General features: G+C 42.7%; 1 protein-coding gene across 27 annotated transcripts in view; it reads right to left on the reverse strand.

Annotated features, from left to right (window-relative positions):
* ncam1a (neural cell adhesion molecule 1a) overlaps window positions 1-23,171 on the reverse strand; it is a 411,497-nt gene that overhangs the window by 366,625 nt on the left and 21,701 nt on the right. The window lies entirely within an intron of this gene.

Raw genomic sequence — 23,171 nt, forward strand, 5'->3', positions numbered from 1 at the left:
GGCTCGGATGCGGCAGCGAATCTAGCTGGAACTAGTCCAAGTGTATTTTACTATCTAGGGTGGCTCTTAAAGTGACAGCGCGTATATTCCAACTGCTTATTATTATATTAAGCAAACAAAATCAAATCAAAACCAAAATAATAGTAATAAATCGTTCATTTTTAACTGAAGGTGTATACAGTGGAACACTTATTACTAAAGTAAGATCCTTTACTGGCAGTTTTAATATCATATTTATCCATGACCAGCCAAGGTACCAGCACAAAACGTAATTATGCAAGTATAGATTTTGAAATGAATTACAACAAATACTAAGATTTATATCTCAAGGCAACTAGTAATTCAGATTTATTGCTCTAATTGCCCTGCTGGAAAAAAAAAACAAAAAAAAAACAGCTTATGCTGGGAAGGTATATGTTTTGATGCTGGTATGCTGGTCTTGCTTGTTTTAATGCTGGTTTTGCTGGTCTTAATGCTGGTTTTGCTGGTCTCAATGCTGGTCCTAATGCTGGTTTCAATGTTGGTCTTGCTGGTCTCAATGCTGGTCAGGAGCAGCACTTAGACCAGCAAAACCAGCACTGAAACCAGCAAGACCAGCATTGAGACAAGCAAAACCAGCATTGAGACCAGCATCAAAATATACCTTACCAGCTTACGCTGTTTTTTCAGCAGGGTGTTGTGAATAATTTATGGGATATTCTAAGGTTATTAAAATTGATAGTGTAAGGTAGTCTCAGAGATGTGCTGTAATTGTTATATATTTAATATAATTGTGTTTCCTTTTCATGTGATTAATTTGACTTAGTGTTTGTTTTTTTTTTTTTTTTTTTTTTTACAGATACACTACCTTGTTTTTGTACTTTAGTGAAGAACCGCAAGAAAATGAATGTTTTGGTAAAATGTATGTCTTTTTTTGCCATGTGTGTTTACTCCGATAACATTTTATTTATTAGTACTAATTTCCAATTGTATTTTTTGGTTCATTCAACTTCTGTAGTTTCAGACCATTCAGACAAGAAATGTTCAGTCAGCACAACTTAAAAAAACAGAGCCATGTGTGTTTGCTCGGATAACATATAATTTCTTAGTACTAATTAGGGACCGAGCACCGAAACGGTGCGTAGGCCCTATTGGAATTGCTCCGTTTATTATTATTAGGGACCGAGCACCGAACGGTGCAAGGCCCTATTGGAATTGCTCCGTTTATTAGGGACCGAGCACCGAAACGGTGCGTAGGCCCTATTGGAATTGCTCCGTTTATTATTATTATTATTATTATTATTATTATTATTATTATTATTCTCCTCCGGAATGAATCGCGGTTTTGAGGGGCTAAACATGCCCGAAAACTCACGCAACTTTGCACACGCCTCAGAAGTGGCGAAAATTTACGTTTATTATGGGCTTTGGAAAGGGGTGTGGCAAAATGACTCGACAGCGCCACCTAGAAAAATTAAACGGTCGAGCCCCCGATCCACGAATTACGCACATGCACGAAAATTGGCACACATCTCAAACATGCCAAAACATACGAAAAAGTCTCTTGGAGCCATATCTCAAACCCAACAGGAAGTCGGATATTTTTAACTTCCTGCGGCGAAAAAGTGGCGTTTTTGCCATTTCCAGGCGTTGTATTTTAACGAACTCCTCCTAGGGATTTTATCCGATCGACACCAAAATTGGGTTTTGTCATCTAAAGGCCTTGGCGATGTTAAATTGCGAAGCTTTAGAGTTTTCATTGATGGGCGTGTCCGTGGCGGCCTCGCAAACTTTGACGATTCGCCACAAAAGAGGAAGTCGTTATAACTCAGGCATGCATTATCAGATCTGCCTCAAAATTCACACGCTTGATAAGAGTCCTGACCTGAACACATTCACATGCCGATATCCAGATACAGTTATAGCGCCACCTGCTGGCCACAGGAAATGACATGATTTACGGAGTTATAAACTCCTCCCACAAATTGTATCGTATCAACACCAAAATTGAGTGGTGTCCTCTGAAAGCTCTAGCGATGTTATATTGTGAAGATCTAGAGTTTTCGCAGAGGGGTGTGTCCATGGCGGTATGACAAACCTCAACGCTTCGCCATGGAACAGGAAGTCCTCATAACTCAACCACACAATGTCCGATCTGCCTGAAACTTCACATGGTTGATAAACGTCATCTCTTGAACACATCCACATAACAATATTGAAGTAGGCGTGGCAAAATGACTCGACAGCGCCACCTAGAAAAATTAAACAAACGAGCCCCCGACCTACGAATCACGCACATGCACGAAAATTGGCACACACCTCAAACATGGCAAAACATACGAAAAAGTCTCTTGGAGCCATATCTCAAACCCAACAGGAAGTCGGAAATTTTTAACTTCCTGTGGCGAAAAAGTGGCCCTTTTGCCATTTTCAGGCGTTGTATTTTAACGAACTCCTCCTAGGGATTTTATCTGATAAACACCAAAATTGGGTTTTGTCATCTTAAAGCCTTGGTGATGTTAAATTGCGAAGCTTTAGAGTTTTCATCGATGGGTGTGTCCGTGGCGGCCTCGCAAACTTTGATGATTCGCCACAAAACAGGAAGTCTTTATAACTCTGGCATGCAATATTCGGTCTGCCTCAAAATTCACACATTTAATAACAGTCCTGACCTGATCAGGTTTTTGTGCCGATATCCAGTTACAGTTATAGCGCCACCTGCTGGCCACAGGAAATGACATGTTTGACACTGTAACAAACTCCTCCCACAAACTTTCCCGTATCAGCACCAAAATAGAGTGGTGTCATCTGAAAGCTCTAGCGATGATATATTGTAAAGATCTAGAGTTTTTGCAGAGGGGCGTGTCTGTGGTGGCATGACAAACCTCAACGCTTCGCCATGGAACAGGAAATGCTTATAACTCAACCACACAATGTCTGATCTGCCTGAAACTTCACATGGTTGATGAAAGTCCTCTCCTGAGCACTTCTACATAATAATCTTGAGTCAGAGTCATAGCGCCACCTGCTGGCAGAATAAATTTTGGCTTGTAACTCGGCCACACAATGTCAGATCTGCCTAAAATGTCACATGGTTGATGAAAGTCCTCTCCTAAACACATCTACATAATAATATTGAGTCTTTCATAGCGCCACCTGCTGGCAGAAGGTAGTTTGGCTTATAACTCAGCCACACAATGTCCCATGTGCCTGAAACTTCACATGGTTGATAAGATTCCTCTCCGGAAGACATCTACATGCCAATCTTAAGTCACAGTTATAGCGCCACCTGCTGACAGAAGGAAGTTTGGCATAAATCTGTGATTTTCTTAGATCTTTTTTTATATATTGGCTTAAATTATTATTGTTCGCTGTTCTCTGTCATCGTAAGGTCACCGGGTGGCGGTGAGCCCGGGTGCGAGGTCCCTATCATCGCTGCTTGCAGCTTTAATTATTATTCTTCTTCTTCTTCTTCTTCTTCCGCGGAATGAATCGCGGTTTTGAGGGGCTAAACATGCCCGAAAACTCACGCAACTTTGCACACGCCTCAGAAGTGGCGAAAATTTACGTTTGTTATGGGCTTTGGAAGTGGGCGTGGCAAAATGACTCGACAGCGCCACCTAGAAAAATTAAACGGACGAGCCCCCGATATACGAATCACGCACATGCATGAAAAGTGGCACACACCTCAAACACGCCAAAACATACGAAAAAGTCTCTTGGAGCCATATCTCAAACCCAACAGGAAATTGGATATTTTTATCTTCCTGCGGCGAAAAAGTGGCGTTTTTGCCATTTCCAGGCGTTGTATTTTAACGAACTTCTCCAAGGGATTTTATCCGATCGACACCAAAATTGGGTTATATCATCTAAAGGCCTTGGCGATGTTAAATTGCGAAGCTTTAGAGTTTTCATCGATGGGCGTGTCCGTGGCGGCCTCGCAAACTTTGACGATTCGCCACAAAACAGGAAGTCGTTATAACTCAGGCATGCATTATCCGATCTGCCTCAAAATTCACACGTTTGATAAGCGTCGTGACCTGAACACGTTTACATGCCAATATCCAGATACAGTTATAGCGCCACCTGCTGGCCACAGGAAATGACATGATTTACGGAGTTATCAACTCCTTCCACAAATTTGATCATATCAGCACCAAAATAGAGTGGTGTCATCTGAAAGCTCTAGCGATGATATATTGTGAAGATCTAGAGTTTTCGCAGAGGGGCGTGTCCGTGGCGGCATGACAAACCTCAACGCTTCGCCATGGAACAGGAAGTCTTTTTAACACAACTACACAATGTCCGATCTGCCTGAAACTTCACATGGTTGATAAAAGCCCTCTCCTGAACACATCCACATAACAATATTGAAGTGGGCGTGGCAAAATGACTCGACAGCGCCACCTAGAAAAATTAAACGGACGAGCCCCCGATCTACGAATCACGCACATGCACAAAAATTGGCACACAACTCAAACATGGCAAAATATACGAAAAAGTCTGTTGGAGCCATATCTCAAACCCAACAGGAAGTCGGATATTTTTAACTTCCTGTGGCAAAAAAGTGGCGTTTTTGCCATTTCCAGGCGTTGTATTTTAACGAACTCCTCCTAGGTATTTTATCTGATAAACACTAAAATTGGGTTTTGTCATCTTAAAGCCTTGGTGATGGTAAATTGCGAAGCTTTAGAGTTTTCATCGATGGGCGTGTCCGTGGCAGCCTCGCAAACTTTGATGATTCGCCACAAAACAGGAAGTCTTTATAACTCAGGCATGCAATATTCGATCTGCCTCAAAATTCACACATTTAATAACAGTGCTGACCTGATCAGGTTTACGTGCCGATATCCAGTTACAGCTATAGCGCCACCTGCTGGCCACAGGAAATGACATGTTTGACACTCTAACAAACTCCTCCCACAAACTTTCCCGTATCAGCACCAAAATAGAGTGGTGTCATCTGAAAGCTCTAGCGATGATATATTGTGAAGATCTAGAGTTTTTGCAGAGGGGCGAGTCCGTGGCGGCATGACAAACCTCAACGCTTCGCCATGGAACAGGAATTCCTTATAACTCAACCACACAATGTCTGATCTGCCTGAAACTTCACATGATTGATAAAAGTCCTCTCCTGAACACATCCACATAACAATATTGAGTCAGTCATAGCGCCACCTGCTGGCAGAAGGTAGTTTGGCTTGTAACTCGGCCACACAATGTCCCATGTGCCTGAAACTTCACATGGTTGATAAGATTCCTCTCCGGAAGACATCTACATGCCAATCTTAAGTCACAGTTATAGCGCCACCTGCTGACAGATGGTAGTTTGCAGTATAACTCAACCACACAAAGTCAGATCTGGCTGAAACTTCACAAGTTTGATAAAAGTCCTCTCCTGAACACATCTACATAACAACATTGAGTCTGTCATAGCGCCACCTGCTGACAAAAGGCAGTTTGGCTTATAACTCAGCCAAACAATGTCCGATCTGCCTGAAACTTTACATGGTTGATAAGTTTCCTCTCCTGAAGACATCTACATGCCAATCGTGAATCATAGTTATAGCGCCACCTGCTGACAGGAGGAAATTTGGCATAAATCTGTTATTTTCTCAGATTTTTTAAATATATCGGCTTAAATTATTACTGTTCGCTGTTCTCTGTCATCCTGAGGCCACCGAGCGGCGGTGAGCCCGGGTGCGAGGTCCCTATCATCGCTGCTTGCAGCTTTAATTATTATTATTATTCTTCTCTCCAATGAATCGCGATTTTGAGGGGCTAAACATGCCCGAAAACTCACGCAACTTTGCACACGCCTCAGAAGTGGCGAAAATTTACGTTTTTTATGGGCTTCGGAAGTGGGCATGGCAAAATGACTCGACAGCGCCACCTAGAAAAATTAAACGGACGAGCCCCCGATATACGAATCACGCACATGCATGAAAATTGGCACACACCTCAAACACACCAAAACATACGAAAAAGTCTCTTGGAGCCATATCTCAAACCCAACAGGAAGTCGGATATTTTTGACTTCCTGTGGCGAAAAAGTGGCGTTTTTGCCATTTCCAGGCGTTGTATTTTAACGAACTCCTCCAAGGGATTTTATCCGATCGACACCAAAATTGGGTTTTGTCATCTAAAGGCCTTGGCGATGTTAAATTGCGAAGCTTTAGAGTTTTCATCGATGGGCGTGTCCGAGGCGGCCTCGCAAACTTTGACGATTCGCCACAAAACAGGAAGTCGTTATAACTCAGGCATGCATTATCTGATCTGCCTCAAAATTCACACGCTTAATAAGCGTCCTGACCTGAACACGTTTACATGCCAATATCCAGATACAGTTACAGCGCCACCTGCTGGCCACAGGAAATGACATGATTTACGGAGTTATAAACTCCTCCCACAAATTTGATCGTATCAGCACCAAAATTGAGTGGTGTTATCTAAAAGCTCTAGCGATGATATATTGTGAAGATCTAGAGTTTTTGCAAAGGGGCGTGTCTGTGGTGGCATGACAAACCTCAACGCTTCGCCATGGAACAGGAATTTCTTATAACTCAACCACACAATGTCTGATCTGCCTGAAACTTCACATGATTGATAAAAGTCCTCTCCTGAACACATCTACATAACAATATTGAGTCAGTCATAGCGCCACCTGCTGGCAGAAGGTAGTTTGGCTTGTAACTCGGCCACACAATGTCCGATCTGCCTGAAACTTCACATGGTTGATGAAAGTCCTCTCTTGAGCACATCTAGATAATAATATTGAGTCAGAGTCATAGCGCCACCTGCTGGCAGAAGAAATTTTGGCTTGTAAGTCGGCCACACAATGTCAGATCTGCCTAAAATGTCACATGGTTGATGAAAGTCCTCTCCTAAACACATCTACATAATAATATTAAGTCTTTCATAGCGCCACCTGCTGGCAGAATGTAGTTTGTCTTAAAACACAATCTCCACACAATCTCTGATCTGCCTGAAACTTCACATGGTTGATAAAAGTCCTCTCCTGAACACATCCACATAACAATATTGAGTCAGTCATAACGCCACCTGCTGGCAGAAGGTAGTTTGGCTTATAACTCAGCCACAAAATGTCCCATGTGCCTGAAACTTCACATGGTTGATAAGATTCCTCTCCGGAAGACATCTACACGCCAATCTTAAGTCATAGTTATAGCGCCACCTGCTGACAGGAGGAAGTTGGACATAAATCTGTGATTTTCTTAGATCTTTTTTTATATATTGGCTTAAATTATTATTGTTCGCGGTTCTCTGTCATCGTAAGGTCACCGGGCGGCGGTGAGCCCGGGTGCGAGGTCCCTATCATCGCTGCTTGTTAGGGACCGAGCACCGAAACGGTGCGTAGGCCCTATTGGAATTGCTCCGTTTATTATTAGGGACCGAGCACCGAAACGGTGCGTAGGCCCTATTGGAATTGCTCCGTTTATTATTATTATTATTATTATTATTATTATTATTATTATTCTTCTCTCCAATGAATCGCGATTTAGAGGGGCTAAACATGCCTGAAAACTCACGCAACTTTGCACACGCCTCAGAAGTGGCGAAAATTTACGTTTATTATGGGTCTCGGAAGTGGGTGTGGCAAAATGACTCGACAGCGCCACCTAGAAAAATTAAACGGATGAGCCCCCGATCTACGAATCACGCACATGCACGAAAATTGGCACACACCTCAAACATGCCAAAACATACGAAAAAGTCTCTTGGAGCCATATCTCAAACCCAACAGGAAGTCGGATATTTTTGACTTCCTGCAGCGAAAAAGTGGCGTTTTTGCCATTTCCAGGCGTTGTACTTTAACGAACTCCTCCTAGGGATTTTATCCGATCGACACCAAAATTGGCATTTGTCATCTAAAGGCCGTGGCAATGTTAAATTGCGAAGCTTTAGAGTTTTCGTCGATGGGCGTGTCCGTGGCGGCCTCGCAAAGTTTGACGATTCGCCACAAAACAGGAAGTCGTTATAACTCAGGCATGCATCATCCGATCTGCCTCAAAAATCACACGTTTAATAACAGTCCTGACCTGAACACGTTTACATGCCGATATCCAGATACAGTTACAGCGCCACCTGCTGGCCACAGGAAATGACATGTTTTTACAGAGTAACAAACTCCTCCCACAAATTTTATCGCATCAGCACCAAAATTGGGTAGTGTTATCTAAAAGCTCTAGCGATGATATATTGTGAAGATCTAGAGTTTTCGGAGAGGGGCGTGTCTGTGGCGGCATGACAAACCTCAACGCTTCGCCATTGACCAGGAAGGCTTTATAACTCAACCACACAATGTCCGATCTGCCTGAAACTTCACATGGTTGATAAAAGTCCTCTCCTGAACACATCCACATAACAATATTGAAGTGGGCGTGGCAAATAGACTCGACAGCGCCACCTAGAAAAATTAAACGAACGAGCCCCCGATATATGAATCACGCACATGCACGAAAATCGGCACACACCTCAAACAAGCCAAAACATACGAAAAAGTCTCTTGGAGCCATATCTCAAACCCAACAGGAAGTCTGATATTTTTAACTTCCTGCGGTGAAAAAGTGGCGTTTTTGCCATTTCCAGGCGTTGTATTTTAACGAACTCCTCCTAGGGATTTTATCCGATCGACACCAAAATTGGGTTTTGTCATCTAAAGGCCTTGGCGATGTTAAATTGCGAAGCTTTAGAGGTTTTGTCGATGGGCGTGTCCGTGGCGGCCTCACAAACTTTAACGATTCGCCACAAAACCGGAAGTCATTATAACTCAGGCATGCATTATACGATCTGCCTCAAAATTCAAATGTTTAATAAGAGTCCAGACCAGAACAAGTTTACATGCCGATATCCAGATACAGTTATAGCGCCACCTGCTGACCACAGAAAATGTCATGATTTACAAAGTAATAAACTCATCCCACAAATGTTTTCATATCAGCACCAAATTTGGTTGGTTGTGTATCTGAAAGCTCAAGCGATGATATATTGTGAAGATCTAGAGTTTTCGCGGAGGGGCGTGTATGTGGTGGCATGACAAACCTCAACGCTTCGCCATGAAAAAGGAAGTCCTTATAACTACACCACACAATGTCTGATCTGCCTCAAACTTCACATGGTTGATTAAATTTCTCTCCTGAAGACATCTAAATGCCAATATTGAGTCAGTCATAGCGCCACCTAGTGACAGAAGGTAGTTTTGCTTATAACTCAGCCACACAATGTCCAATCAGCCTGAAACTTCACAGGGTTGATAAAAGTCCTCTCCTGAAGACATCTACATGCCAATATTGAGTCACAGTCATAGCGCCACCTGCTGGAAACAGGTAGTTTGGCTTATAACTCAGCCACACAAAGTCTGACCAGCCTGAAAATTTACATGGTTGATTAAAATCCTCTCCTGAAGACATCTACATGCCAATATCGAGTCACAGTCATAGCGCCACCTGCTGGCAACAGGAAATTACATATAACTCAGCCAAACAATGTCCGATCTGGCTGAAAATTCACATGGTTGATAAGATTCCTCTACTGAAGGCATCTACATGCAAATCTTGAGTCAGAGTCATAACACCACCTGCTGACAAGAGAAAGTTTGGCATGAATGAGTGATTTTCTCAGGTTCTTTATATAAATCGGCTTAAATTAATATTGTTCGCTGTTCTCTGTCATCCTGAGGCCAACGGGCGGCGGTGAGCCCGGGTGCGAGGTCCCTATCATCGCTGCTTGCAGCTTTAATTAGGGACCGAGCACCGAACGGTGCAAGGCCCTATTGGAATTGCTCCGTTTATTATTATTATTATTATTATTATTCTCGTCCGGAATGAATCGCGGTTTTGAGGGGCTAAACATGCCCGAAAACTCACGCAACTTTGCACACGCCTCAGAAGTGGTGAAAATTTACGTTTATTATGGGCTTCGGAAGTGGGCGTGGCAAAATGACTCGACAGCGCCACCTAGAAAAATTAAACGGACGAGCCCCCGATCCACGTATCACGCACATGCACGAAAATTGACACACATCTCAAACATGCCAAAACATACGAAAAAGTCTCTTGCAGCCATATCTCAAACCCAACAGGAAGTCAGATATTATTAACTTCCTGTGGTGAAAAAGTGGCGTTTTTGCCATTTCCAGGCGTTGTATCTTAACGAACTCCTCCTAGGGATTTTATCCGATCGACACCAAAATTGGGTTTTGTCATCTAAAGGCCTTGGCGATGTTAAATTGCGAAGCTTTAGAGTTTTCATCGATGGGCGTGTCCGTGGCGGCCTCGCAAACTTTGACGATTCGCCACAAAAGAGGAAGTCGTTATAACTCAGGCATGCATTATTAGTTCTGCCTCAAAATTCACACGCTTGATAAGCGTCCTGACCTGAATACGTTTATATGCCAATATCCAGATACAGTTATAGCGCCACCTGCTGGCCACAGGAAATGACATGATTTACGGAGTAATAAACTCCTCCCACAAATTTTTTTGTATTAGCTTCAAAATTGGGTGGTGTTATCTGAAAGCTCTAGCAATGATATATTGTGAAGATCTAGAGTTTTCGCAGAGGGGCGTGTCCGTGGCGGTATGACAAACCTCAATGCTTCGCCATGGAACAGGAAGTCCTTATAACTCAACCACACAATGTCCGATCTGCCTGAAACTTCACATGGTTGATAAACGTCATCTCTTGAACACATCCACATAACAATATTGTAGTGGGCGTGACAAAACGACTCGACAGCGCCACCTAGAAAAATTAAACGGACGAGCCCCCGAGCTACGAATCACGCACATGCATGAAAATTGGCACACACCTTAAACATGCCAAAACATACGAAAAAGTCTCTTGGAGCCATATCTCCAACCCAACAGGAAGTCAGATATTATTAACTTCCTGCGGCGAAAAAGTGGCATTTTTGCCATTTCCAGGCGTTGTATTTTAACGAACTCCTCCTAGGGATTTTATCCAATCAACACCAAAATTGGGTTTTGTCATCTTAAAGCCTTGGTGATGATAAATTGCGAAGCTTTAGAGTTTTCATAGATGGACGTGTCCGTGGCGGCCTCGCAAACTTTGATGATTCGCCACAAAACAGGAAGTCGTTATAACTCAGGCATGCATTATCCGATCTGCCTCAAAATTCACACATTCAATAGCAGTCCTGACCTGAACAGGTTTATGTGCTGATATCCAGTTGAAGTTATAGCGCCACCTGCTGGCCACAGGAAATGACATGTTTGACACTGTAACAAACTCCTTCCACAAACTTTCCTGTATCAGCACCAAAACAGAGTGGTGTCATCTAAAAGCTCTAGCGATGATATATTGTGAAGATCTAGAGTTTTTGCAGAGGGCCGTGTCTGTGGTGGCATGACAAACCTCAACGCTTCGCCATGGAACAGGAGGTTATTATAACTGAACCACACAATGTCTGATCTGCCTGAAACTTCACATGATTGATAAAATTCCTCTCCTGAAGACATCTACATAACAATATTAAGTCAGTCATAGCGCCACCTGCTGGCAGAAGGTAGTTTGGCTTGTATCTCGGCCACACAATGTCCGATCTGCCTGAAACTTCACATGGTTGATAAAAGTCCTCTCCTGAGCACATCTACATAATAATATTGAGTCAGAGTCATAGCGCCACCTGCTGGCAGAAGGAAGTTTGGCTTGTAACTCGGCCACACAATCTCTGATCAGCCTGAAACTTCACATGGTTGATAAAAGTCCACTCCTGAACACATCTACAAAACAATATTGAGTCAGTCATAATGCCACCTGCTGGCAGAAGGTAGTTTGGCTTATAACTCAGCCACACAATGTCCCATGTGCCTGAAACTTCACATGGTTGATAAGATTCCTCTCCGGAAGACATCTACATGCCAATTGTGAGTCACAGTTATAGCGACTAAATGTGTGATTTTCTTAGATTTTTAAAAATATATTGGCTTAAATTATTATTGTTCGCTGTTCTCTGTCAATCGTAAGGCCACCGGGCGGCGGTGAGCCCGGGTGCGAGGTCCCTATCATCGCTGCTTGCAGCTTTAATTCTTCTTCTTCTTCTTCTTCTTCCGCGGAATGAATCGCGGTTTTGAGGGGCTAAACATGCCCGAAAACTCACGCAACTTTGCACACGCCTCAGAAGTGGCGAAAATTTACGTTTGTTATGGGCTTCGGTAGTGGGCGTGGCAAAATGACTCGACAGCGCCACCTAGAAAAATTAAACGGACGAGCCCCCGATCCACGAATCACGCACATGCACGAAAATTGGCACACACCTCAAACACACCAAAACATACGAAAAAGTCTCTTGGAGCCATATCTCAAACCCAACAGGAAGTCAGATATTTTTAACTTCCTGCGGCGAAAAAGTGGCATTTTTGCCATTTCCAGGCGTTGTATTTTAACGAACTCCTCCTAGGGATTTTATCCGATCGACACCAAAATTAGGTTTTTTCATCTAAAGGCCTTGGCGATGTTAAATTGCGAAGCTTTAGAGTTTTCGTCGATGGGCGTGTCCGTGGCGGCCTCGCAAACTTACACTATTCGCCACAAAACAGGAAGTCGTTATAACTCAGGCATGCATTATCAGATCTGCCTCAAAATTCACACGTTTAATAACAGTCCTGACCTGAACACGTTTACATGCCAATAACCAGATACAGTTACAGCGCCACCTGCTGGCCACAGGAAATGACATGATTTACGGAGTAACAAACACCTCCCACAAATTTTATCGTATCAGCACCAAAATTGGGTGGTGTCATCTGAAAGCTCTAGTGATAATATATTGTGGAGATCTAGAGTTTTTGCCGAGGGGCGTGTCCGTGGCGGCATGACAAACCTCAACGCTTCGCCATGGAACAGGAAGTCCTTATAACTCAACCACACAATATCCGATCTGCCTGAAACTTCACATGGTTGATAAACGTCATCTCTTGAACACATCCACATAACAATATTGAAGTGAGCGTGGCAAAATGACTCGACAGCGCCCCCTAGAAAAATTAAACGGACGAGCCCCCGATCTACGAATCACGCACATGCACGAAAATTGGCACACACCTCAAACATGCCAAAACATACGAAAAAGTCTCTTGGAGCCGTATCTCAAACCCAACAGGAAGTCGGGTATTTTTAACTTCCTGTGGCGAAAAAGTGGCATTTTTGCCATTTCCAGGCGTTGTATTTTAACGAACTCCTCCTAGGGATTTTATCTGATCGACACCAAAATTGGGTTTTGTCATCTAAAGGCCTTGGTGATGTTAAATTGCGAAGCTTTAGAGTTTTCATCGATGGGCGTGTCCGTGGCAGCCTCGCAAACTTTGATGATTTGCCACAAAACAGGAAGTCATTATAACTCAGGCATGCAATATTCAATCTGCCTCAAAATTCACACATTTAATAACAGTCCTGACCTGATCAGGTTTACGTGCCGATATCCAGTTACAGTTATAGCGCCACCTGCTGGCCACAGGAAATGACATGTTTGACACTGTAACAAACTCCTTCCACAAACTTTCCCGTATCAGCACCAAAATAGAGTGGTGTCATCTGAAAGCTCTACAGATGATATATTGTGAAGATCTAGAGTTTTTGTAAAGGGGTGTGTCTGTGGTGGCGTGACAAACCTCAACGCTTCGCCATGGAACAGGAAGTTCTTATAACTCAACCACACAATGTCTGATCTGCCTGAAACTTCACATGATTGATAAAAGTCCTCTCCTAAACACATCCACATAACAATATTGAGTCAGTCATAGCGCCACCTGTTGGCAGAAGGTAGTTTGGCTTGTAACTCGGCCACACAATGTCCGATCTGCCTGAAACTTCACATGGTTGATAAAAGTCCGCTCCTAAACACATCCACATAACAATATTGAGTCAGTCATAACGCCACCTGCTGGCAGAAGGTAGTTTGGCTTATAACTCAGCCACACAATGTCCCATGTGCCTGAAACTTCACATGGTTGATAAGATTCCTCTCCGGAAGACATCTACATGCCAATATTGAGTCACAGTTATAGCGCCACCTGCTGACAGGAGGAAGTTTGGCATAAATATGTGATTTTCTTAGATTTTTTAAATATATTGGCTTAAATTATTATTGTTCGCTGTTCTCTGTCATCGTAAGGTCACCAGGCGGCGGTGAGCCCGGGTGCGAGGTCCCTATCATCGCTGCTTGCAGCTTTAATTTCCTTTTGTATTTTCTTGTTCTCTCAACTTCTGTCATTTTTGGCCATCCAGACAAGAAATGTTCAGTTAACACAACTTTTGCTCTGGTAACATATAATTTCTTAGTACTAATTAGGGACCGAGCACCGAAACGGTGCGTAGGCCCTATTGGAATTGCTCCGTTTATTATTATTCTTCTTCTTCTTCTTCTTCCGCGGAATGAATCGCGGTTTTGAGGGGCTAAACATGCCCGAAAACTCACGAAACTTTGCACACGCCTCAGAAGTGGCGAAAATTTACGTTTATTATGGGCTTCGGAAGTGGGCGTGGCAAAATGACTCGACAGCGCCACCTAGAAAAATTAAACGGACGAGCCCCCGATCCACGAATCACGCACATGCACGAAAATTGGCACACACCTCAAACATGCCAAAACATACGAAAAAGTCTCTTGGAGCCATATCTCAAACCCAACAGGAAGTCAGATATTTTTAACTTCCTGCGGCGAAAAAGTGGCGTTTTTGCCATTTCCAGGCGTTGTATTTTAACGAACTCCTCCTAGGGATTTTATCCGATCGACACCAAAATTGGGGTTTGTCATCTAAAGGCCTTGGCGATGTTAAATTGCGAAGCTTTAGAGTTTTCATCGATGGGCGTGTCCGTGGCGGCCTCGCAAACTTTGACGATTCGCCACAAAAGAGGAAGTCGTTATAACTCAGGCATGCATTATCAGATCTGCCTCAAAATTCACGCACTTGATAAGCGTCCTGACCTGAACACGTTTACATGCCGATATCCAGATACAGTTACAGCGCCACCTGCTGGCCACAGGAAATGACATGATTTACGGAGTTATAAACTCCTCCCACAAATTTTATCGTATCAACACCAAAATTGAGTGGTGTTATCTGAAAGCTCTAGCGATGTTATATTGTGAAGATTTAGAGTTTTCGCAGAGGGGCGTGTCCGTGGCGGTATGACAAACCTCAACGCTTCGCCATGGAACAGGAAGTCCTTATAACTCAACCACACAATGTCCGATCTGCCTGAAACTTCACATGGTTGATAAACGTCATCTCTTGAACACATCCACATAACAATATTGAAGTGGGCGTGGCAAAATGACTCGACAGCGCCACCTAGAAAAATTAAACGGACGAGCCCCCGATCTACGAATCATGCACATGCACAAAAATTGGCACACACCTCAAACATGGCAAAACATACGAAAAAGTCTCTTGGAACCATATCTCAAACCCAACAGGAAGTCGAATATTTTTAACTTCCTGTGGCGAAAAAGTGGCTTTTTTGCCATTTCCAGGCGTTGTATTTTAACGAACTCCTCCTAGGGATTTTATCCGATCAACACCAAAATTGGGTTTTATCATCTAAAGGCCTTGGCGATGTTAAATTGCGAAGCTTTAGAGTTTTTGTCGATGGGCGTGTCCGTGGCGGCCACGCAAACTTTGATGATTCGCCACAAAACCGGACGTCATTATAACTCAGGCATGCATTATCAGATCTGCCTCAAAATTCACACGTTTAATAAGAGTCTAGACCAGAACACATTTACATGCCAATATCCAGATACAGCTATAGCGCCACCTGCTGGCCACAGGAAATTACATGATTTACAGAGTAATAAACTCCTCCCACAAATTTTTTTCGTATCAGCACTAAATTTGGTTGGTTGTTATCTGAAAGCTCAAGCGATGATATATATTGTGAAGATCTAGAGTTTTTGCGGAGGGGCGTGTATGTGGTGGCATGACAAACCTCAACGCTTCGCCATGAAACAGGAAGTCCTTATACCTCAACCACACAATGTCCGATCTGCCTGAAACTTCACATGGTTGATTAAATTCTTCTCTTGAACATATCCCCATACCTATATTGAGTCACAGTCATAGCGCCACCTGCTGACAGAAGGAATTTTACCTTATAACTTAACCACACAATGTCTGATCTGCCTGAAACTACACATGGTTGATTAAATTCCTCTTCTGAAGACATTTAAAAGCCAATATTGAATCTGTCATAGTGCCACCTGCTGGCAGAATGTAGTTTGGCTTATAACTTAGCCACACAATGTCTGATCTGCCTGAAACTTCAAATGGTTGATTAAATTCCTCTCCTGAACACATCCACATAACATAATTGAGTCAGTCATAGCGCCACCTGCTGGCAGAAGGTAGTTTGGCTTATAACTCAGCCACACAATGTCCGATCTGCCTGAAAAATCACACGGTTGATGAGACTCTTCTACTGAAGGCATCTACATAAAAATCTTTAGTCACAATTATAGCGCCACCTGCTGACAGGAGGAAGTTCGGCATAAATCTGTGATTTTCTCTGGTTATTTATATATATCGGCTTAAATTAATGTTGTTCGCTGTTCTCTGTCATCCTGAGGCCACCGGGCGGCGGTGAGCCCGGGTGCGAGGTCCCTATCATCGCTGCTTGCAGCTTTAATTATTATTATTATTAGGGACCGAGCACCGAAACGGTGCGTAGGCCCTATTGGAATTGCTCTGTTTATTATTATTCTTCTTCTTCTTCTTCTTCCGCGGAATGAATCGCGGTTTTGAGGGGCTAAACATGCCCGAAAACTCACGCAACTTTGCACACGCCTCAGAAGTGGCGAAAATTTACGTTTGTTATGGGCTTCGGAAGTGGGCGTGGCAAAATGACTCGACAGCGCCACCTATAAAAATTAAACGGACGAGCCCCCGATATACGAATCACGCACATGCATGTAAATTGGCACACACCTCAAACACACCAAAACATACGAAAAAGTCTCTTGGAGCCATATCTCAAACCCAACAGGAAGTCGGATATTTTTGACTTCCTGTGGCGAAAAAGTGGCGTTTTTGCCATTTCCAGGCGTTGTACTTTAACGAACTCCTCCAAGGGATTTTATCCGATCGACACCAAAATTGGGTTTTATCATCTAAAGGCATTGGCGATGTTAAATTGCGAAGCTTTAGAGTTTTCATCGATGGGCGTGTCCGTGGCGGCCTCGCAAAATTTGATGATTCGCCACAAAACAGGAAGTCGTTATAACTCAGGCATGCATTATCTGATCTGCCTCAAAATTCACACGCTTGATAAGCGTCCTGACCTGAACACGTTTACATGCCAATATCCAGATACAGTTACAGCGCCACCTGCTGGCCACAGGAAATGACATGATTTACGGAGTTATAAACTCCTCCCACAAATTTGATCGTATCAGCACCAAAATTAAGTGATGTTATCTGAAAGCTCTAGCGATGATATATTGTGAAGATCTAGAGTTTTCGCAGAGGGGCGTGTCCGTGGCGGCATGACAAACCTCAACGCTTCGCCATGGAACAGGAAGTCCTTATAACACAACCACACAATGTCTGATCTGCCTGAAACTTCACATGGTTGATAAACGTCATCTCCTGAACACATCCACATAACAATATTGAAGTGGGCGTGGCAAAATGACTCGACAGCGCCACCTAGAAAAATTAAACGGACGAGCCCCCGATCTACGAATCACGCACATGCACAAAAATTGGCACACACCTCAAACATGGCAAAACATACGAAAAAGTCTCTTGGAGCCATATCTCAAACCCAACAGGAAGTCGGATATTTTTAACTTCCTGTGGCGAAAAAGTGGCGCTTTTGCCATTTTCAGGCGTTGTATTTTAACGAACTCCTCCTAGGGATTTTATCTGATAGACACCAAAATTGGGTTTTGTCATCTTAAAGCCTTGGCGATGTTAAATTGCGAAGCTTTAGAGTTTTCATCGATGGGCGTGTCTGTGGCAGCCTCGCAAACTTTGATGATTCGCCACAAAACAGGAAGTCTTTATAACTCTGGCATGCAATATTCGATCTGCCTCAAAATTCACACATTTAATAACAGTCCTGACCTGATCAGGTTTACGTGCCGATATCCAGTTACAGTTATAGCGCCACCTGCTGGCCACAGGAAATGACATGTTTGACACTGTAACAAACTCCTTCCACAAACTTTCCCGTATCAGCACCAAAATAGAGTGGTGTCATCTGAAAGCTCTAGCGATGATATATTGTAAAGATCTAGAGTTTTTGCAGAGGGGCGTGTCTGTGGTGGCATGACAAACCTCAACGCTTCGCCATGGAACAGGAATTTCTTATAACTCAACCACACAATGTCCGATCTGCCTGAAACTTCACATGATTGATAAAAGTCCTCTCTTGAGCACATCTAGATAATAATATTGAGTCAGAGTCATAGCGCCACCTGCTGGCAGAAGAAATTTTGGCTTGTAAGTCGGCCACACAATGTCAGATCTGCCTAAAATGTCACATGGTTGATGAAAGTCCTCTCCTAAACACATCTACATAATAATATTGAGTCTTTCATAGCGCCACCTGCTGGCAGAATGTAGTTTGTCTTAAAACACAATCTCCACACAATCTCTGATCTGCCTGAAACTTCACATGATTGATAAAAGTCCTCTCCTGAACACATCCACATAACAATATTGAGTCAGTCATAACGCCACCTGCTGGCAGAAGGTAGTTTGGCTTATAACTCAGCCACACAATGTCCCATGTGCCTGAAACTTCACATGGTTGATAAGATTCCTCTCCGGAAGACATCTACATGCCAATCTTAAGTCATAGTTATAGCGCCACCTGCTGACAGGAGGAAGTTGGACATAAATCTGTGATTTTCTTAGATCTTTTTTTATATATTGGCTTAAATTATTATTGTTCGCTGTTCTCTGTCATCGTAAGGTCACCGGGCGGCGGTGAGCCCGGGTGCGAGGTCCCTATCATCGCTGCTTGCAGCTTTAATTATTATTATTATTATTATTCCGCCCCCTATCGGGGCACTTTTGAGGGTCTAAACATGCCCGAAAACTCATGAAAATTTGCACACACACCAAACCCGGTGTAAATAGCAGGTTGATATGGGTCTCGGAAGTGGGCGTGGCAAAATGACTCGACAGCGCCACCTAGAAAAATTAAACGGACGAGCCCCCGATCCACGAATCACACACATGCACGAAAATTGGCACACACCTTAAACACGCCAAAACATACGAAAAAGTCTCTTGGAGCCATATCTCAAACCCAACAGGAAGTCGGATATTTTTGACTTCCTGCGGCGAAAAAGTGGCGTTTTTGCCATTTCCAAGCGTTGTATTTTAACGAACTCCTCCCAGGGATTTTATCCGATCGACACCAAAATTGGGTTTTGTCATCTAAAGGCCTTGGCGATGTTAAATTGCGAAGCTTTAGAGTTTTCGTCGATGGGCGTGTCCGTGGCGGCCTCGCAAACTTTGATGATTCGCCACAAAACAGGAAGTCGTTATAACTCAGGCATGCATTATCCGATCTGCCTCAAAATTCACACGCTTGATAAGAGTCTTGACCTGAACACGTTTACATGCCAATATCCAGATACAGTTATAGCGCCACCTACTGGCCACAGGAAATGACATGTTTTACACTGTAACAAACTCCTCCCACAAATTTTATGGTATCAGCACCAAATTTGAGTGGTGTCATCTGAAAGCTCTATCGGTGATATTTTGTAAAGATCTAGAGTTTTTGCAGAGGGGCGTGTCCGTGGCGGCATGACAAACCTCAACGCTTCGCCATGGAACAGGAAGTCCTCATAACTCAACCACACAAAGTCTGATCAGCCTGAAACTTCATATGGTTGATATACGTCATCTCTTGAACACATCCACATAACAATATTGAAGTGGGCGTGGCAAAATGACTCGACAGCGCCACCTAGAAAAATTAAACGGTCGAGCCCCTGATCTACGAATCATGCAAATGCGCGAAAATTGGCACACACCTCTAACACGCCAAAACATACGAAAAAGTCTCTTGGAGCCATATCTCAAACCCAACAGGAAGTCGGATATTTTTAACTTCCTGCTGCAAATAAGTGGCATTTTTGCCATTTCCAGGCGTTGTATCTTAACGAACTCCTCCTAGGGATTTTATGCTATCGACACCAAAATTGGGTTTTGTCATCTAAAGGCCTTGGCGATGTTAAATTGCGAAGCTTTATAGTTTTTGTCGATGGGCGTGTCCGTGGCGGCCCCGCAAACTTTGATGATTCGCCACAAACCGGAAGTCATTATAACTTAGGCATGCATTATCCGATCTGCCTCAAAATTCACATGTTTAATAAGAGTCCAGACCAGAACACGTTTACATGCCAATATCCAGATACAGTTATAGCGCCACCTGCTGGCCAAAGGAAATGTCATGATTTACAGAGTAATAAACTCCTCCCACTATTTTTTTTGTATCAGCACCAAGTTTGGTGGGTTGTTATCTGAAAGCTTAAGTGATGATATATTGTGAAGATCTAGAGTTTTTGCAGAGGGGCGTGTCCGTGGCGGCATGACAAACCTCAACACTTCGCCCTGGAACAGGAAGCCCTTATATCTCAACCACACAAAGTCAGATCAGCCTGAAACTTCACATGGCTCATAAAAGTCCTCTTCTGAACACATCCCCAAAACAGTAATGAGTCAGTCATAACGCCACCTGCTGGCAGAAGGTAGATAGGCTTATAACTCAGCCAAACAACATCTGATCTGCCTGAAACTTCATATGGTTGATTAAATTCCATTACTGAAGGCATCTACATGCCAATCTTAAGTCACAGTTATAGCGCCACCTGCTGGCAGATGGTAGTTTGCATTATAAATCAACCACACAAAGTCCGATCTGCCTGAAACTTCAAATGGTTGATTAAATCCCTCTCCTGAACACATCCCCATAACATAATTGAGTCTGTCGTAGCGCCACCTGCTGACAAAAGGCAGTTTGGCTTATAACTCAGCTAAACAATGTTCGATCTGCCTGAAACTTCACATGGTTGATAAGATTCCTCTCCTGGTGACATCTACATGCCAATCTTAAGTCACAGTCATAGCGCCACCTGCTGAGAGGAGAAAGTTTGGCATAGATCTGTGATTTTCTCCGATTTTTTAAATATATCGGCTTAAATTATTACTGTTCGATGTTCTCTGTCATCCTGAGGCCACCGGGCGGCGGTGAGCCCGGGTGCGAGGTCCCTATCATCGCTGCTTGCAGCTTTAATTTCCTTTTGTATTTTCTTGTTCACTCAACTTCTGTCATTTCAGGCCATCCAGACAAGAAATGTTCAGTTAACACAACTTTTGCTCTGGTAACATATAATTTCTTAGTACTAATTTCCTTTTGTATTTTCTTGTTCACTCAACTTCTGTCATTTCAGTCCTGCAGACAAGAAATGTTCAGTTTGCACAACTTAAAAATATTTGTTGTGCTGCAGGTGCAGGTTTCCAGAAAACTACTAATGTTAAGTTGACTCAACTAGACATTTTTTGTTTCACTGACAAATTATTTTCAGTCAGTGTAGCTGATGTTTTCAAAAGTTGAGTAAACAAGAAAAAACAGAAGGAAATTAGTACTAAGATTTTTTTTGTTTAACTGGCTTAAAATTTTTTACAGTGTGCAGTGTTTCCAACAGCATAGAAAAAAGAACAAACTAAATAAAAAGAATCAAATAAATAGTCCCGCCCTAGATATTTTTCACTTAAATTACAAATTTAGATTACAAAATGAAAAACACAGACTGAATCCTTTTTTAAGAAAAATTGTTTATAATCATATGTGTTTTTTCTTCTGTCAAGTAAAAATAGCAGGCTACATCAAATCGATCGCTCTGCGAAAAATATGGATTTAATTAATGCTCCACTGTTATTATTATATCACAAACCTCTGTCAACATTTTAAATGGGAGTCATTATTTTAAAGATTATGTCTTGAACGTCTGGTTTTACCTTAGAGCTTGTGTGCTTTTATTTCCTCTGTCTGACTCATGGTTCATGTAAAAAATAAAATACTATTTTTTAATCGGTTAAAAACGCACCCTTACGGTTAACGGCTAATTGGTTATTATGAACATCCCTACTTATTACATATACTGCATGTTCTAATAAAAACAAAATAAGTTATTTATTTTAAATTCTTTACTGACTGCTGTCAAAGTTCATCGTTCTGCACCCCAGCCCCATCAAACTGTGCCAAACAGACAATGAGTCTTAGGTGAGGTTTGGTTTCTGACCTCTTGAGGTTTGGGCCTCGACTCTGGTCTAGCAGTCTGCACTCGCTCCCTACAGAGCAGAGCAGAGCAGGCAAAATAAATCTCTCCAAGCGCAGTCACCCGTTACTCTGGCGCCAGGCCATATGCCACAGTCTCACCTGCCACTATCAAAACCACAGCACTGTCTCAACCAAAGCCACACCCAAACCCAGCAGGACTGCCAGTCTACATGCCATCTAAAAAAAAACACTTCATTATTCATCCACACATTAATCTGTGTTCTCTCCAGGTGCTGGCACAGAAGCACCTCAGCGTATCGCCCAGGTTAGCTGGCGCCGGCAAGGGAACTGGTATTTCTCTGCTTATTTCTCCTAATGCATTCTGTGTCTACCATATTTCATACTGTGCGATGTTTTCCAGCAAAATGTCAACAGTGATGCATGTTTCTGCAGGTAGATTAAGCTTCCTACAGCTGAATTCTCCAATCGCACAATTCATATATCCATGTATTTTTATCTCTGGAGCAACAGGGATTTAAAGAGGAATATATGACTGTGTATAGATTTCATTTCAGCTTGGCCGTGACGAGCGTCTAACAGCTGTGTCCATCACAAGGAATACAATGACTATGAAGTTGTAGGAGCGAGTTGATGTAGAAAGATCTTTATTTTATTTTTAAACTACTGTATCTGATGTGTCTTTGAAGCAATGATTAAATGTGCTAAGAATGTGTTGAAAATAAGAATGAATGAATTTAAAAAACAGAAGTTTAAAATTTTTTTGTGAAATATAAGGGAATTTTAATATTTGTAATTTCATTATGAATAACACAATTTTAATAGATAATTTATATTATATAATTATTACAAAAGTGCAAAATGTATTAGCTTCTATCTTTAAAATAGAC

This window comes from Danio rerio, chromosome 21, assembly GCF_052040795.2.
Source record: "Danio rerio strain M-AB ecotype USA chromosome 21, GRCz13ab, whole genome shotgun sequence".
NCBI lineage: Eukaryota > Metazoa > Chordata > Actinopteri > Cypriniformes > Danionidae > Danio > Danio rerio.